The sequence below is a fragment of the Coregonus clupeaformis genome, unplaced genomic scaffold (genome assembly GCF_020615455.1).
Source record: "Coregonus clupeaformis isolate EN_2021a unplaced genomic scaffold, ASM2061545v1 scaf0449, whole genome shotgun sequence".
Lineage (NCBI taxonomy): Eukaryota > Metazoa > Chordata > Actinopteri > Salmoniformes > Salmonidae > Coregonus > Coregonus clupeaformis.
Window position 1 is genome coordinate 342,501 of NW_025533904.1, and position 19,298 is coordinate 361,798.

General features: G+C 48.0%; 1 pseudogene; it reads left to right on the plus strand.

Moving 5' to 3' along the window:
- Positions 1–18,398, plus strand: part of LOC123484764 — a 21,191-nt pseudogene extending 2,793 nt beyond the window's left edge.
- The last annotated feature ends 900 nt before the right edge of the window (positions 18,399–19,298 follow it).

The window sequence follows — 19,298 nt, forward strand, 5'->3', positions numbered from 1 at the left end:
CGCTACGCCAGGTGAGTTACACACTGACTCCTGGAACAGACAGCCGCTACGCCAGGTGAGTTACACACTGAGTCCTGGAACAGACAGCCGCTACGCCAGGTGAGTTACACACTGACTCCTGGAACAGACAGCCGCTACGCCAGGTGAGTTACACACTGACTCCTGGAACAGACAGCCGCTACGCCAGGTGAGTTACACACTGACTCCTGGAACAGACAGCCGCTACGCCAGGTGAGTTACACACTGACTCCTGGAACAGACAGCCGCTACGCCAGGTGAGTTACACACTGAGTCCTGGAACAGACAGCCGCTACGCCAGGTGAGTTACACACTGACTCCTGGAACAGACAGCCGCTACGCCAGGTGAGTTACACACTGACTCCTGGAACAGACAGCCGCTACGCCAGGTGAGTTACACACTGAGTCCTGGAACAGACAGCCGCTACGCCAGGTGAGTTACACACTGACTCCTGGAACAGACAGCCGCTACGCCAGGTGAGTTACACACTGACTCCTGGAACAGACAGCCGCTACGCCAGGTGAGTTACACACTGACTCCTGGAACAGACAGCCGCTACGCCAGGTGAGTTACACACTGAGTCCTGGAACAGACAGCCGCTACGCCAGGTGAGTTACACACTGACTCCTGGAACAGACAGCCGCTACGCCAGGTGAGTTACACACTGACTCCTGGAACAGACAGCCGCTACGCCAGGTGAGTTACACACTGACTCCTGGAACAGACAGCCGCTACGCCAGGTGAGTTACACACTGACTCCTGGAACAGACAGCCGCTACGCCAGGTGAGTTACACACTGACTCCTGGAACAGACAGCCGCTACGCCAGGTGAGTTACACACTGACTCCTGGAACAGACAGCCGCTACGCCAGGTGAGTTACACACTGACTCCTGGAACAGACAGCCGCTACGCCAGGTGAGTTACACACTGACTCCTGGAACAGACAGCCGGTACGCCAGGTGAGTTACACACTGACTCCTGGAACAGACAGCCGCTGGGCTATTCCACGGAAACAGAGTGACGTTGAGACTCATTTTTTTCAATTTAAATTGTAAAACCATCGATTTGCAAAGTTGAACAAACCATACCCTTGTATTCAGTCTACTTTTAACAAAATGCCAATTAAACATTTTACTAAAACACATTAGACTTGAGGAACAGTGCAGATGTAAAGTTTGGTAACAGAATGACAGTAAAATCTCCCTCAGTTTGTTATGTGACCACGTTTTCCAAAAAACGTTAAATATCTGCTCCAAATTAAAACAACGTCTGCAGACAGAACGGGATGTCAGCTATGATGTGTCTAAATCACTTCATAATTCATAAACAAAATTGTAATCGGTTAAAAACACGAACTAATTGATAGGTCTACCTTTTTAGTTGTTATTTCTCTGAACTTTTATAATCCTCCCTAATGAGGGTTGAGAAATGATCAAATATCTTAAAGATATGAGGGTTTACGGTAACAGAATGACAAGACACTAGGCAATATTTTGTACTTACAGAAGGCAAATCATTTAATAAAAACGAAATATAAATGTTGATATTAGTTGGCAAGGGGCCTTTACTTCAAAAGGATTGTGTTTTGATGGATTTCTAATTCCTTTTTAATAATTTTTTAAAGCCCTTTTCCATCTGTGTGACCAGAAATCAAAGCCTTTGCTTATTCCTAATTTTTAGGATGGAAAATGGTTGACAAACGTATCTATGCCTTAATTTCCCCAAAATATAAACTCTTAGCTTTCATTTGACACCAAAATTGTATCTTATAAAGTTCACATGTTGGTACTCATGGTTTTACAGGGAAATGACCCACTTCTCTTCTCACATTCCTAATTTACACTTTCCACTAGGTCGGCTTGAAGAAAAGGATTTAATACCGAATGTCCACACATCTCTGCATCCGCAGGACATTTTTCAAGGGATTGTAGTGGAAGGTGTAAATTACTTAGTAAGAACGTTCAATGAGCATTCCAAAATGTTATGGTGAAGCTCATTTTTGTACAGATTACTTTTTGTATTGACACTCACTTACGTTTGCCGCACATTACCTTCTCAAACTGTTAGCTAACGTTAGCCATGAGCATTCACTGACATTGGACACAAAAAACTAATGGAATGTGTCATCTTGTTGTCAGCTAAACGTTCTTCCGGTTGTCAGCTAACGTTCGCTAACGTTCGTATGGTTGTCAGCTAACATTCGCTAACGTTCATATGGTTGTCAGCTAACGTTCGCTAACGTTCATCTGGTTGTCAGCTAACGTTTGCTAACGTTTGTCTGGTTGTCAGCTAACATTAGCTAACGTTCGTATGGTTGTCAGCTAACGTTCGCTAATGTTCGTCAGGTTGTCCGCTAACATTAGCTAACGTTCGTATGGTTGTCAGCTAACGTTTGCTAACGTTCGTCTGGTTGTCAGCTAACGTTTGCTAACGTTTGTCTGGTTGTCAGCTAACGTTTGCTAACGTTTGTCTGGTTGTCAGCTAACGCTTGCCAACTTTTGTCCCTTGTTGTCCCCCAGTACTGTCTCCATTACCGAGTCGGCATCATCACCTTCCACAGAGCCAATCAGAACTCTCCTCCCCTGCTGAATCTCCGGGGTCTACCCCTGCTGCTACGGACCAATCAGGCGCTCCGAGACGCCTCTGTGATGTCACGCTCGCCCCTCCTGCACCTGACGCGGGCTGGTACGGACCGTGGACCTCTCCCTGGTGATGACTGGACCACCTTCACCTCCAACCACTCCTCTTACCAGGCTGTTGTCCAGGCCCAGGTCCAGGTCCAGGCGCTGCCCAGGGAGGGAGGCCCCGGAGCGGGTAGCATAGATAATCCAGTCCCTGGTTTCAGTTGGGGCCTACAAGCTACGGTGGTGCTGGATGTGGGGCTGTTTGACGGGGTTCAGAGGGTCGTCTTCGGACACGGCCTGACCTACTGGCTACACAGGCTCCTATTGGTGGACGCTATCACTTACCTCACAGACAGGAAGTTGTCGTTGGGGTTGGAGCGTCACATCCTGGTGGACATAGATGACATCTTTGTTGGGAAGGAAGGAACACGCATGAACACCAAGGATGTCAGGGTAGGAGGAGACAGTGTGTGTATGTCATGTCATCTGTTATAATCAGTTTGTTTTGATTCTGTCAGTAATATGAGTCCTTTTCCAGGAATACTGTGGTGTATTTCTGTCAGTAATATCAGTCCTTTTCCAGGAATACTGTGGTGTATTTCTGTCAGTATATTTTTATTTTTTATTTTTTTATTTCACCTTTATTTAACCAGGTAAGCCAGTTGAGAACAAGTTCTCATTTACAACTGCGACCTGGCCAAGACAAAGCAAAGCAGTGCGATAAAAACAACAACACAGAGTTACATATGGGGTAAAACAAAACAAAGTCAAAAATACAACAGAAATAAATATATATACAGTGTGTGCAAATGTAGCAAGTTGTGGAGGTAAGGCAATAAATAGGCTATAGTGCAAAATAATTACAATTAGTATTAACACTGGATTGATAGATGTGCAAGAGATGATGTGCAAATAGAGATACTGGGGTACAAATGAGCAAAATAAATAACAATATAGGGATGAGGTAGTTGGGTGGGCTAATTTCAGATGGGCTGTGTACAGGTGCAGTGATCGGTAAGGTGCTCTGACAACTGATGCTTAAAGCTAGTGAGGGAGATAAGAGTCTCCAGCTTCAGGGATGCCCAGCTCGGAGAGGGTGGAGAGGAGGATCTGATGGTTCACAGTATCAAAGGCAGCAGACAGGTCTAGAAGGACAAGAGCAGAGGAGAGAGAGTTAGCTTTAGCAGTGCGGAGAGCCTCCGTGACACAGAGAAAAGCAGTCTCAGTTGAATGACCAGTCTTGAAACCTGACTGGTTTGGATCAAGAAGGTCATTCTGAGAGAGATAGCAAGAGAGTTGGCTAAAGACGGCACGCTCAATAGTTTTGGAGAGAAAAGAAAGAAGGGATACTGGTCTGTAGTTGTTGACATCAGAGGGATCGAGTGTTGGTTTTTGAGAAGGGGTGCAACTCTCGCTCTCTTGAAGATGGAAGGGACATAGCCAGCGGTCAAGGATGAGTTGATCAGCGAGGTGAGGTAGGGGAGAAGGTCACCGGAGATGGTCTGGAGAAGAGAGGAGGGGATAGGGTCAAGCGGGCAGGTTGTTGGGCGGCCTGCAGTCACAAGTCGCAAGATTTTATCTGGAGAGAGAGGGGAGAAAGAAGTCAAAGCATAGGGTAGGGCAGTGTGAGCAGGACCAGCAGTGTCATTTGACTTAACAAACGAGGATCGGATGTCGTCAACCTTCTTTTCAAAATGGTTGACGAAGTCATCCACAGAGAGGAAGGAGGGGGGATTCAGCAGGGAAGAGAAGGTGGCAAAGAGCTTCCTAGGGTTAGAGGCAGATGCTTGGAATTTAGAGTGGTAGAAAGTGGCCTTAGCAGCAGAAACAGATGAAGAAAATGTAGAGAGGAGGGAGTGAAAAGATACCAGGTCCGCAGGGAGTCTAGTTTTCCTCCATTTCCGCTCGGCTGCCCGGAGCCCTGTTCTGTGAGCTCGCAATGAGTCGTCAAGCCACGGAGCAGGAGGGGAGGACCGAGCCGGGCGGGAAGATAGGGGACATAGAGAGTCAAAGGATGCAGAAAGGGAGGAGAGGAGGGTTGAGGAGGCAGAATCAGGAGATTGGAGGGAGAAGGATTGAGCAGAGGGAAGAGACGATAGGATGGAAGAGGAGAGAGTAGCGGGAGAGAGAGAGCGAAGGTTGCGACGGTGCATTACCATCTGAGTAGGGGCAGAGTGAGTAGTGTTGGAGGAGAGCGAGAGAGAAAAGGATACAAAGTAGTGGTCGGAGACATGGAGGGAGTTGCAGTGAGATTAGTAGAAGAACAGCATCTAGTAAAGATGAGGTCAAGCGTATTGCCTGCCTTGTGAGTAGGGGGGGATGGTGAGAGGGTGAGGTCAAAAGAGGAGAGGAGTGGAAAGAAGGAGGCAGAGAGAAATGAGTCAAAGGTAGACGTAGGGAGGTTGAAGTCCCCCAGAACTGTGAGGGGTGAGCCATCCTCAGGAAAGGAACTTATCAAGGTGTCAAGCTCATTGATGAACTCTCCAAGGGAACCTGGAGGGCGATAGATGACAAGGATATTAAGCTTAAATGGGCTAGTGACTGTGACAGCATGGAATTCAAATGAGGAGATAGACAGATGGGTCAGGGGAAAAATAGAGAATGTCCATTTGGGAGAGATGAGGATTCCTGTGCCACCACCCCGCTGACCAGATGCTCTCGGGGTATGCGAGAACACATGGTCAGACGAGGAGAGAGCAGTAGGAGTAGCAGTGTTTTCAGTGGTAATCCATGTTTCCGTCAGCGCCAAGAAGTCGAGGGACTGGAGGGTAGCATAGGCTGAGATGAACTCTGCCTTGTTGGCAGCAGAACGGCAGTTCCAGAGGCTGCCTGAGAGCTGGAACTCCACGTGGGTGGTGCGTGCAGGGACCACCAGGTTAGAGAGGCAGCAGCCGCGCGGTGTGAGGCGTTTGTATAGCCTGTGGGGAGAGGAGAGAACAGGGATAGGCAGAGTAATAGTTGACAGGCTGCAGAAAATGGCTACAATAATGCAGAGGAGATCAGAATGAAATTAACTAAACATCTGGGAAAGGAGAGAGCGGGGCCTCCCTCACCACAACACCCAAATATAACTCTCCCAACTTCCACCTCAGAAACTATAATTGTTGTAAACTACAGAGGTTCAATGTTTTCTAGGAATAGACTAACTTAGTTTATTCAGCTAGCTAACTAGGTACAGTATTCTTCCGTGAAAATCGTCCAGGGCACCTAGTCATAAGACGCCACAGCCAGCTAGCATGCCGGACTCCAACAACACGGTTTAGCACCAATACTCGGCCACAACAAACCACCAGTGTGTCAACACGCCAAGCAGATCGTTCGTGTCCGTGTCTAACGTTGTGTGTTAGTCCCGACAGCTTGAGCGAGTCCGTCGTCAACTTATTCAGCCAGTTAATTAGCTAGAATAGTTAGCATACTAGCTAGCCATTGCTTTCAGACAAAGAAGAAACCCCTCCTTTCACGGCACGAACACACAGAGAGAGCAAGACTAACGTTAACTAGTCACCCATGTCCCGAATTCCTTGAACGACTCTAGCTACCAATATGTAAAAATAAAACACAAATGTAGGTTATGACTTACCCCTAGCAGCTACTGTTAGCTAGCCAAGTGCAGAGCTAGCCACTGAGTTGACTCAGCCAGTTCGCGTCTGTTCGCCAGGTCGTTCCAGCTATTGTTTACTAGTTGCTATCCAGGTAGCAACAAGCTAGCTAAATTTCAAGCACAGTAGCCACTTACTACCTAACGTTAACGGTTCAGACAATGAGGTTAGAAAACTGCTGAATGGTAGGCAAATATTGTATGTAATTATTGTAGGCAGCCAGCTGGCGTAATTACAGGCACTCTCAGCTATACCGTTGCTAATAGTTGCCAGTAGCTACCCGCTAGGTAGTGGGTTAGCCAGCTAGCTTTGTGCTACACCGGGCTCAGCCGAATACAATACTAACCTACAATAATTACATACAACAACCCACGATAACTACCTACAATACCTAACTACAATCTAAATACATAGTTTAAGCCTTACTCGACAAAGCCCAAACTATGTATAAAGCCAAGCTTACCCGACGACCTCACCCGACGACGACCTCACCCTATCAATTTGGTTTTTAGCAACAACAACAAAAATTATCCGTTGTTACAGTCCCCAAGATGTGATGTTGACATTCCAACCCGTCAGAATTAGATGCACCCTAATGCTTTTATTACATGATTGTACAGCCATTCAGATGGGTTAACAAAAGGGATAAAGAACTAAAAAAGTGATAGAGAAGAAAAAGGAGAAAACCACAAACCAACCAACCATAGGTGGTTAGCTTTAGCATGCTAGCATTACCATAGCTTACCATATGTTTAGCATTAGCCTTCTAGCATTACCTTAGATTTACCATAGGTTTAACATTAGCATGCTAGCATTACATTAGATTGACCATATGTTTAGCAATAGCATGCTAGCATTACCATAGCTTACCGTATGTTTAGCATTAGCATGCTAGCATTACCATAACATTTAGCGTAACAATATAATTCCCATGTTGTAAATGTAGTTAGATTCATACTATAGATACTGTAGTTATATTGATACTATAGATACTGTAGTTAGATTGATACTATAGATACTGTAGTTAGATTGATACTATAGATACTGTAGTTAGATTGATACTATAGATACTGTAGTTAGATTGATACTATAGATACTGTAGTTAGATTGATACTATAGATAATGTAGTTAGATTAATACTATATATACTGTAGTTAGATTGATACTAAATATACTGTAGATAGATTGATACTATAGATACTGTAGTTAGATTGATACTATAGATACTGTAGTTAGATTGATACTATAGATACAATAGCTAGATTGATACTATAGATACTGTAGTTAGATTGATACTATAGATACTGTAGTTAGATTGATACTATATATACTGTAGTTAGATTGATGCTATAGATACTGTAGTTAGATTGATACTATAGATACTGTAGTTAGATTGATACTATAGATACTGTAGTTAGATTGATACTATAGATACTGTAGTTAGATTGATACTATAGATAGTAGTTAGATTGATACTATATATACTGTAGTTAGATTGATACTATAGATACTGTAGTTAGATTGATACTATAGATACTGTAGTTAGATTGATACTATAGATACTGTAGTTAGATTAATACTATATATACTGCAGTTAGATTGATACTATATATACTGTAGTTAGATTGATACTATAGATACTGTAGTTAGATTGATACTATAGATACTGTAGTTAGATTGATACTATAGATACAGTAGCTAGATTGATACTATAGATACTGTAGTTAGATTGATACTATAGATACTGTAGTTAGATTGATACTATAGATACTGTAGTTAGATTGATACTATAGATACTGTAGTTCGATTAATACTATATATACTGCAGTTAGATTGATACTATATATACTATAGTTAGATTGATACTATAGATACTGTAGTTAGATTGATACTATAGATACTGTAGTTAGATTGATACTATAGATACAATAGCTAGATTGATACTATAGATACTGTAGTTAGATTGATACTATAGATACCGTAGTTAGATTGATACTATATATACCGTAGTTAGATTGATGCTATAGATACTGTAGTTAGATTGATACTATAGATACTGTAGTTAGATTGATACTATAGATACTGTAGTTAGATTGATACTATAGATACTGTAGTTAGATTTGATACTATAGATAGTAGTTAGATTGATACTATATATACTGTAGTTAGATTGATACTATAGATACTGTAGTTAGATTGATACTATAGATACTGTAGTTAGATTGATACTATAGATACTGTAGTTAGATTAATACTATATATACTGCAGTTAGATTGATACTATATATACTGTAGTTAGATTGATACTATAGATACTGTAGTTAGATTGATACTATAGATACTGTAGTTAGATTGATACTATAGATACAGTAGCTAGATTGATACTATAGATACTGTAGTTAGATTGATACTATAGATACTGTAGTTAGATTGATACTATAGATACTGTAGTTAGATTGATACTATAGATACTGTAGTTCGATTAATACTATATATACTGCAGTTAGATTGATACTATATATACTATAGTTAGATTGATACTATAGATACTGTAGTTAGATTGATACTATAGTTAGATTGATACTATAGATACTGTAGTTAGATTGATACTATAGATACTGTAGTTAGATTGATACTATAGTTAGATTGATACTATAGATACTGTAGTTAGATTGATAGTATAGATACTGTAGTTAGATTGATAGTGTAGTTAGATTGATACTGTAGTTAGATTGATACTGTAGTTAGATTGCTTGTGCTTGTGCTTGTAGAAGTGAGGGAGTATTTAGTTGAAGTGTTTTAGGCTGAGAGCTAAAGAGGCTATTTACTGGAACAAAGGGTGAGTTGGGGGAAGAGAGAGAGAGAGAGAGAGAGAGAGAGAGAGAGAGAGAGAGAGAGAGAGAGAGAGAGAGAGAGAGAGAGAGAGAGAGAGAGAGAGACAGAGGGAGAGAGAGACAGAGGGAGAGAAAGAGAGACAGAGGGAGAGAGAGAGAGAGACAGAGAGACAGAGGGAGAGAAAGAGAGACAGAGGGAGAGAGAGAGAGAGACAGAGAGACAGAGAGAGAGAGAGACAGAGACAGATAGAAAGAGAGACAGAGGGAGAGAGAGAGAGAGAGAGAGAGAGAGAGAGAGAGAGAGAGAGAGAGAGAGAGAGAGAGAGAGAGAGAGAGAGAGAGAGAGAGAGAGAGAGAGAGAGAGAGAGAGAGAGAGAAAGAGAGACAGAGAGAGAGAAAGAGAGACAGAGGGAGAGAGAGACAGAGAGACAGAGAGAGAGCAGAGAGAAAGAGAGACAGAGGAGAGAGAGAGAGAGAGAGAGAGAGAGAGAGACAGAGAGAAAGAGAGAGAGGAGGGGAGAGAGAGAGGGAGAGAGGAGAGAGGGAGGGAGAGGAGGGAGAGAGAGGAGAGGGAGGGGAGGGAGGAGGGAGGGAGGGGAGGGAGGGAGGGGAGGGAGGAGGGAGGGGAGGGGGGAGAGAGGGGAGGGGGAGAGGAGGGAGAGAGGAGGGGGGAGGGGAGAGAGGGAGGGAGGGAGGGAAGGGGAGAGAGGAGGGAGGGGAGGGAGGAGAGAGGAGGAGAGGAGGAGGGAGGGAGGGGGAGAGAGGAGGGGAGGGAGGGGAGAGGGAGAGGGGAGGGAGGGAGGGGGAGAGAGGGAGGGGAGGGGAGGGAGGGGGAGAGAGGAGAGGGAGGGAGGGGAGGGAGGGAGGAGGAGGGGAGGGGAGAGAGGAGGGGGGAGGGGGAGGGAGGGGAGGAGAGAGGAGGGGAGGGGAGAGGGAGGGAGGGAGGGGAGGGAGAGAGGAGGAGGGGGGGAGAGGAGGGGAGAGGGGGGAGGGAGGGGGGGGAGGGAGGGGAGGGGGAGGGGAGGGAGGGGAGGGGAGAGAGGAGGGGAGGGGAGGGAGGGGGAGGGAGGGAGGGAGAGAGGAGGGAGGGAGGGGAGGGGAGAGGGGAGGGAGGGGGAGAGAGGAGGGGAGGGAGGGAGAGAGGAAAGGAGAGGAGAGAGGAGGGGAGGGAGGGTAGGGGAGGGAGGAGGGGAGGGGAGGGGAGGGAGAGGGGAGAGAGGAGGGGAGGGATGGGAGGAGGGAGAAAGGGGAGGGGGAGGGAGAGAGGAGGGGAGGGGAGGGAGGGGGAGGGGAGGAGGGGAGGGGAGAGAGGAGGGAGGGGAGGGAGGAGGGGGGAGGGGAGGAGGGAGAGGGAGAGAGGAGGAGAGGAGGGGAGAGAGGAGGGGGGAGAGGGAGGGAGGAGGGAGGGAGGGGAGGGGAGGGAGAGAGGAGGGGAGGGAGGGAGAGGGAGGAGAGGAGGGGAGAGAGGAGGGAGGGGAGGAGGAGGAGGGGAGGGAGGGAGGAGGGAGGGAGGGGAGGGGAGGGGGGAGAGGGAGGGGAGAGGAAGGAGGGAGGGAGGAGGGAGGGGAGGGAGGGAGGGGAGGGAGGGAGGGGAGGGAGGGAGGGAGGAGGGGGGGGAGGGGAGAGGAGGGAGAGAGGAGGAGGAGGAGAGGAGGGAGGAGGAAGGGAGAGAGGAGGGGAGGGGAGGAGGAGGAAGAGAGAGAGAGGAGGGGAGGGGGAGGGGAGGGAGGGAGGGGAGGGGAGGGAGGGGAGGGGAGGGAGAGAGGAGGGGGAGGGAGGGGAGGGGGAGGGGAGGGAGGGGAGGGAGGGAGGAGGGGAGGAGAGAGAGGAGGGGAGGGGAGAGAGGGAGGGAGGGGAGGGGAGGGGAGGGGAGGGAGGGAGAGGAGGGGAGGGGAGGGGAGGGAGGGAGGGAGGAGGGGAGAGGGGAGGGAGGGGAGGGAGAGGAGGAGGGGAGGGGAGGAGAGAGGAAGGAGAGAGGGAGGACGGAGAGGGAGAGAGGAGAGGAGGGGGGAGGGGAGGGGAGGGGAGGAGGAGGGGGAGGAGGGGAGGGGAGGGGGGGAGAGGAGGGAGGGAGAGAGGGGGGAGGGGAGGGAGAAGGGAGAGGGGAGAGGAGAGGGGGAGGGAGAGGAGGGAGAGGAGGGGAGGGAGGAGGGGAGGGGAGAGGGGAGGGGAGAGAGGAGGGAGAGGGAGGAGAGGGGAGGGGAGGAGGGAGAGAGGAGGGGAGGGGGAGGAGGAGGGAGAGGAGAGAGGAGGGGGAGGGAGGGAGGGGAGGGAGGAGGGGAGGGAGAGGAGGGAGGGGGAGGGGGGAGGGGGAGGGGAAGAGAGGAGGAGGAGGGAGGGGAGGAGGAGGGAGGGAGGGGAGGGGAGAGGGAGGAGGGAGGGGGGAGGGGAGGGGAGGGGAGGGAGGGGAGGAGGGGAGAGGAGGGGGGGAGGGGGGGAGGGGAGAGGGAGGGAGGGGAGAGGAGAGGGAGGGAGGAGGGGAGAGAGGAGAGGAGAGGAGGGGAGGAGGGAGAGAGGAGGGGAGGGAGGAGAGGAGGAGGGGAGAGGAGAGGGGAGAGAGGAGAGGGAGGAGAGGAGAGGAGGGAGGGGAGGGAGAGAGAGGGAGGGGAGGGAGGGGAGGGAGGGGAGGGAAAGGGAGAGGGAGGAGGGGAGGGGAGGAAGGGAGTGGAGAGAGGAGTGGAGGGGAGGGGAGAGAGGAGGGAGGGGAGGGAGAGGAGGGAGGGGAGGGAGGGGGGGAGGGGAGAGAGGAGGGGAGGGAGGGGAGAGAGGAGGGGAGGGGAGGGGAGAGAGGAGGGGAGGGAGGGAGAGAGAGGAGGGGAGGGGAGGGGAGGGGAGAGTGGGACGGGAGGGAGGAGGGGAGGGGAGAGGAAGAGGAGGTGAGGGAGGGAGAGGGAGAGAGGAGGGGAGGGAGGGGAAGGGGAGGGGAGGGGAGGGGGGGAGGGAGGGGAGGGAGAGGAGGGAGGGGAGAGACGGGAGAGGAGAGGAGAGAGGGAGGGAGGGAGGGAGAGAGGAGGGGAGGGGAGGGGAGGGAAGAGAAAGACAGGGAAGAAGAGGAGGTGAGGGAGGAGAGAGAAAGACAGGGAAGAAGAGAGGAGGTGAGGGAGGAGAGAGAAAGACAGGGAAGAAGAGAGGAGGTGAGGGAGGAGAGAGAAAGACAGGGAAGAAGAGAGGAGGTGAGGGAGGAGAGAGAAAGACAGGGAAGAAGAGAGGAGGTGAGGGAGGAGAGAGAAAGACAGGGAAGAAGAGAGGAGGTGAGGGAGGAGAGAGAAAGACAGGGAAGAAGAGAGGAGGTGAGGGAGGAGAGAGAAAGACAGGGAAGAAGAGGGGAGGTGAGGGAGGAGAGAGTTAGCAGCTAACAGAGCAACATGCAGAAGTGAAGAGAGGAGGTGAAAAAGGGAGGAGAGTGTGTGTGTGTGTGTGTGTGTGTGTGTGTGTGTTTGTGTGTATGTGTGTGTCTGTGTGTCTGTATGTGTGTTTGGGTGTGTTAGAGAGAGAGAGAGAGAGAGAGAGAGAGAGAGAGAGAGAGAGAGAGAGAGAGAGAGAGAGAGAGAGAGAGAGAGAGAGAGAGAGAGAGAGAGAGAGAGGGAGAGAGAGAGAGAGAGAGAGAGAGAGAGAGAGAGAGAGAGAGATAGCGTTATTGGGAGCCCACCACACAATAAATACATACAAAACGTAGTTAAATCAATTAAAAAAACACAACTCCAATTCCCCCTCCACAGTTACTAAACACAACAGATGAATACCCCAAACTCATAAACAGATCAATATGTTGATAAGTTATAATAGGAAACTCAACCCTTAGTCTCGCTGACAAATTCCCTCAGCATTCCCACCACATCCACAGACCCCCCGTCCCCGAATACTGATCTTCGGCTTCATATCGCTAATTTTGCTGCACCCAACACAAAATTAAGCAACACAACTACACCGGTAAAGACAAAATATCAGTTGGGAAGAGAAAACTCCCAGTGAGAACAATAGTGATCAGGTCGAATCATCCCGACCAACCTGGGACACTGAAACAATGTGCAGATTTAGACTAGCACAGAATGGACACTCCTCCCCAACATAGGATCAGGTGTACCAGATGCAGTTGGTGGTCCATGTACTATCCTCCATTGGAGGTAGTTGTCCTCTTATAATAGAGTTTGTATAATGACCGACAACAGCCCGGGGAGGCACCTGGACCAAGCACACCCGCCCACCCATCGATTTTACCCTTCCAGGGAAGAGGCATGGGACACCTTTACACATATTCTGTACATGGTTTTTTTCCACCTCCTTGAACTCCCCACTCCGGGGTATCAAGGAAAGCAGCATCCCCAGCCCCCCTCGAATGCCCCCGCCGCAGCAAAAATAGTGCAGGAACAGAAATCCAGACCCCCTTCCACGATAGAATTGGAAGTGTAGTCACAATGCAGATGAAGTATGGAAAGACACTAACCTCAGTGAGGCGAGAGAGATGCCTTTCCCACTCCTCCAACGACCATTCGTTCACATCAGATGACCAGCTAGACACCCCACGCCAAAGGATGAATAGGTAGTGAACCCAGAACACGGGACTGGATGGAGTGTGTGAAAAAAGAGGTTTAAAAAGCCACAGTGGGTGAGGAGGGATTGACAGAACTCTCCAAGCCTGCATAACAGACTCATAAAATGGAGTAGGCCAGGCAACTGACCCTCCAGCTTTAAGAGGAAAAGGTGCTTGTCTAAGCCCAAACAGCCCGCTCTCTCATCAATGCGTAGGCGTGTAACCCAGCTAGAACGTCACTGTACAACAGTCTGGTCTGCTTGAAGCCGGGAAAGCCATGATCCTGGAAGAAATGTCACAGGCCTTGCCCACCCGTCAGTGGAGTACAGGTGAAGTTTAATCCAATGTTGTCTAGACCAGAAGAAATAGACAAGGGTCTCTGAAGCTCTTGATCAGACCCTTTGGTGGCTGTAAAATCATTAGTCTGTGCCACAGGGTAGAGGCAGCTAGGTTATTAGCTACCAGTACCCTCCTATAAGACAGCTGGGGCAGCACCCATTTCCATCTTGACAGTTGGCACACACTTTCTCCACTACACCCTCCCCATTCTTTTTCTGAAAGACATGGAGCCTAGAAAAACCCCCAAAGTATCCCATCTCTGCCCCACTGAAGCCCCCCTGGTAACCGTGGGAGTGGACCCCATCTGAAGCTGGCCTGCCCACAGCGCTTCACTCTTTCCCCAACTGACTCTAGCTGAGGAGGCCCCCATACACCCTTAAAGCGGTGGAGAGAACCTAACATCTCACCCCCTGTAATAAAAACTGTCACGCCCTCTGCATAGAGACAGTGCTATCGTGGGACCTCTTCATTACACCTGGCAAGAGAAAACAGTAAGCTTTGCTCTTAAAAAACAAAGCATGGTTAATCGCCAGACTATATAACTGCCCTGAAATTGGGCATCCCTGCCTGATGCCCCTTTGGACAGGGATGGGACAACTCAAACCAACCCCCACTACATACACGAGGGCCCCCAGCATAAAGTAAATTATCCAAGAGAAAAAAACATCCCCAAACCAAAGGCTTTCATTGTTTTAAACAAGTACTGGTGGTCACACGATCAAAAAGCCTCCTGATCAAAGAAGTAAACCACATTTACATCAGACAGGTTACAAATGTTAAAACATCCTTATTAGAAACAAGTGTCAACAATAGAGCGATCAGGTACACAGGAGGACTGGTCCTTGTGGACCAACAATCCCAGATACTCTTTTCAACCTGTTTGAGAGACATTTAGAAACAATTTTTATATTCTGCACACAGCAAAGAACAGTAATTTATGAGAGCCAAATCCCCATTTTTTGGAACAGTGAAAGTACAGCACGTTGAAAGATACAGGAAGAGAACCCAGAAAAGATTCACACAATATAAAAATCCAAAGACCCCAAAAGTGTTATAAAACTAAACATAATGCCAGGGGTCGGCCAGTTGAGAGTGATAAGGAAGCTGAGTGTAAGTCAGAGTAATGCGATTCTGAGTAAGAGGGAAGACGTAAAACGTTCAGTACACAGAGAGTACAATCCTCGCCTTATAGAGGGAGAATAGAAATAGGATGTTGACGCATTTGGGCTTTGACACCGTAGTATATAGTTGGATGGCAGGGATTTGGCCCCAGTGATGTATGGGCCGTACGCACTACCCCCTGTAGCGCCTTGCGGTGGAGGACCGAGCAGCTGCCATACCAGGCGGTGGTGCTTCTCATGGGCTGTTTAAAGGATTATTGTATGAGACAGTCAGAGACAGAGGGAGCAGAAGAACACTCAGAACATCTACAACATTTAGAGCATTTAGAACTCTAAACATTCAGAACACTCAGAACATTTCGAACATTTCGAACATTCAGAATTTTTTAGCATTTAGAACTCTAAACATTTAGAACATTTAGAACACTCAGAACATTTCGAACATTTCGAACATTCAGAATTTTTTAGCATTTAGAACTCTAAACATTTAGAACATTTAGAACACTCAGAACATCTACAACATTTAGAGCATTTAGAACTCTAAACATTTAGAACACTCAGAACATTTCGAACATTTCGAACATTCAGAATTTTTTAGCATTTAGAACTCTAAACATTTAGAACATTTAGAACACTCAGAACATTTAGAACACTCAGAACAATTAGAACACTCAGAAAATGTAAAACATTTAAAACATTCAGAAAAGATCATAGAACAAATGGAACAAAAGTCTCTCTCTTTCTCCAGGCCCTCCTGGACACTCAGAACCAGCTGAGATCTCAAATCAATAACTTCACCTTTAATCTGGGCTTCTCTGGGAAGTTCTACATACAGTACAGTAAATCTACAATGTTACAAATGTGGTATAATATTATAATATCACTATTATAGTGTGGCAACCACTCACCGTGTGTGTGTGTGTGTGTGTGTGTGTGTGTGTGTGTGTGTGTGTGTGTGTGTGTGTGTGTGTGTGTGTGTGTGTGTGTGTGTGTGTGTGTGTGTGTGTGTGTGTGTGTGTGTGTGTGTGTGTGTGTGTGTGTGTGTGTGTGTGTGTGTGTGTGTGTGTGTGTGTGTGTTTGTGTGTGTGCGTGCAGTGTGTGTGCTTGCGTCTGTTCCTGGGTGGGGTTTCCAGGTACAGAGGAAGAGGATGAGGGTGATGACATGTTGCTCCGCCCTCTGTATCAGAGTTATGGTGGTTCTCACAGTAAGCACATGCAGCCACACCCCCTCCACAACCACACCTCTCTAGGAACAGATGATTCTCAACAAGGACTTCCCTGGTGGGAATAAGACACACACTTGCACCACATATAGGAATAAGAACAACTAACATAAAATAAGACACACCACTCTGCACCACATGGAGGAATAAGACACACCACTTGCACCACATGGAGGAATAAGACACACACTTGCACACATGGAGGAATAAGACACACCACTTGCACCACATGGAGGAATACAGAACACACCACTCTGCACCACATATAGGAATACAGACACACCACTTGCAACATATAGGAATACAGACACACCACTTGCACCACACAGACACACCACTCTGCACCACGGGAGGAATAAGACACACCATTCTGCACCACATGGAGGAATAAGACACCACTCTGCACCACATGGAGGAATACAGACACACCACACTGCACCACATGGAGGAATACAGACACACCACTTGCACCACATGGAGGAATAAGACACACCACTCTGCACCACATGTAGGAAAAACAGACACACCACTCTGCACCACATGGAGGAATACAGACACACCATCTCAACACATATAGGAATACAGACACACCACTCTGCACCACATGTAGGAATAAGACACACCACTCTGCACCACATATAGGAATACAAACACCATTCTGCACCACATGGAGGAATAAGACACCACTCTGCACCACATGGAGGAATAAGACACACCACTCTGCACAACATGGAGGAATACAGACACACCACTCTGCACCACATGGAGGAATACAGACACACCACTCTGCACCACATGTAGGAAAACAGACACACCACTCTGCACTACATGGAGGAATAAGACACACCACTCTGCACCACATATAGGAATACAGATAACACTTGACCACAGTAGGAATAAGACACACCACTCTGCACACAAAGGAATAAGACACACCACTGCACAATATAGGAATACAGAACACATAGTGAAAGACACAGTGTGATTTAATAAAGAGAACAGTTTTGCCCTCCACCGTCCTAATCCTCTTTCTCCCTCACAGCCTCTTTTTCCTCCTCCTCCCCCCCCCCCCCCCCCCCCCCCCCCCCTCCTCTCCCTCCCCCCCCCTCCCCCTCCTCCTCTCTGACATTGAGACTAATATAACTATTAGTAACCTCGTCATTTCATTTCAAAGTGAGATTATTTTCGTAGCGCTCTCTCCCCTACGCTCCCCTGCGAGAAGATTATTAGTGCTATTACACACAACAAAACACACACACACACACACACACACACACACACACACACACACACACACACACACACACACACACACACACACACACACACACACACACACACACCCTGGTGTGAATATATTAGTGTTATTCAGGCTTTTCAACAGCTTTTTTATTGTATTTTAAACAGAATAAAACTCATTAAAATCCACTGTGATATGATTATCCCTCTAGTGTGTGGTCCTCCCCCCCTCCCCCCCCCCCCCCCTGCTCTCCCCCCCCTCTCCTGTCTCCTCTCCCTCCCTCTCCCCTCCCCTCTCTCTCTCTCTCTCTCCCCTCCCCCCCCCCGGGCCCTCTCCCCCCCTCCTTGTTCGCTCCGCCCGCTGGCGGCCTCTCCTCTCCCTCTCTCTGCCCCCCTCCCTCTCTCTCTCTGTCCCTCTCTCGCCCCCCCCCCCCCCCCCCCCCTCGCCCCCTCTCTCTCTCGCCCCCCCCCCCCGTCTCTGCCCCCTTCTCGCCCCCCCTCTCTTCTTCCCCGTCTCCCTCTCTCTCTCTGTCTCTTCCCCCCCTCCGCTCCCCTCTCTCCCCCCCCCCCCGCCGCCCCCCCTGGTCCCCCTCTCTCTCCCCCCCTCTCTCTCTCTCCCTCTCTCTCTCTCTCTCTCCCTCCCTCCCTCTCTCTCCTCTCTCTCTCCCTCTCTCTCCTGTAGGAGCATGGTATTCCAGTAGACCAGGGCTGAGTTGCAGCGCCCCACCATTCAGGCGTCTCTACCCTGCCTGTAACCCCAGCTGTAAGGAGTCCTGGAGGAAGGCCTGGGACACTTAATTACATCTACTGAGGAATATCCTCACCTCAAACCTGCTCGATACGCAAAGATTATAACAATGATATCATGGTGAGTAAACACACTCACTCTGGTATTATGTCTTTCCAAATGGCATAAATTAATAAAAAAATGAAAAAGGTGAAAATGTCTTGAGTCAATAAAGTATCTAACCATTTTGTTGTGGCCGAAAGCCTACTAAGTTAGAGTGAAAATGTGAAGTAGAAAAGTACATAATAAATGTGATGGTTAGTCGTGTGCAATAATAGTGTTTAACATGAAATGTAATGACTGATAAATTATCGTACCTAACATACAATTATCTGAGGATCCTCAGCCTGCAGAATTTAAACACAGATTAAACCACAAACTTAGGAGGTTTTTAATGCCTCGTGAAAGAAGGGCAGCTATTGGTAGATGGCTAAAACGAAAATGGATGACGTGGTGATAATACACCAGTACTTGAAGATACAAGCCGCCCTTCCTAACCCAGTAATGAGAGGAAGGAAACCGCTTTAGGAATTCCCACCTATGAGGCTAATGGCTCACTAAAACAGTTGAATGGCTGTGATAGGAGAAAACTGAGGATGGATCAACAACATTGTAGTTACTCCACAATACTAACCTAAATGACAAGAAAGAAGGAAGCCTGTACAGAATGCTACAAATATTCCAAAACATGAATCCTGTCATAACACCACCAAATTAATACTGCAAAAATGTAGCAAAGCAATTAAACACTTGAACTCACCAACCATACTATTTGTGACGTGAATTGAGTAAGTAGTATTATTATTAGTCATAGTATGGATATAGTTAGGTATAACAAAAGTTCCTGGATGTGTGCCACATCCGCTAATAACTGATGAATTTACGAACGCCTCAACACCCGCTGAATATATGGCCCGGTGGTAAAAATGCCGGCAAAAAAGCATAAATAAATTGTTGCAGCAGCACAGTTAAGTACCAACG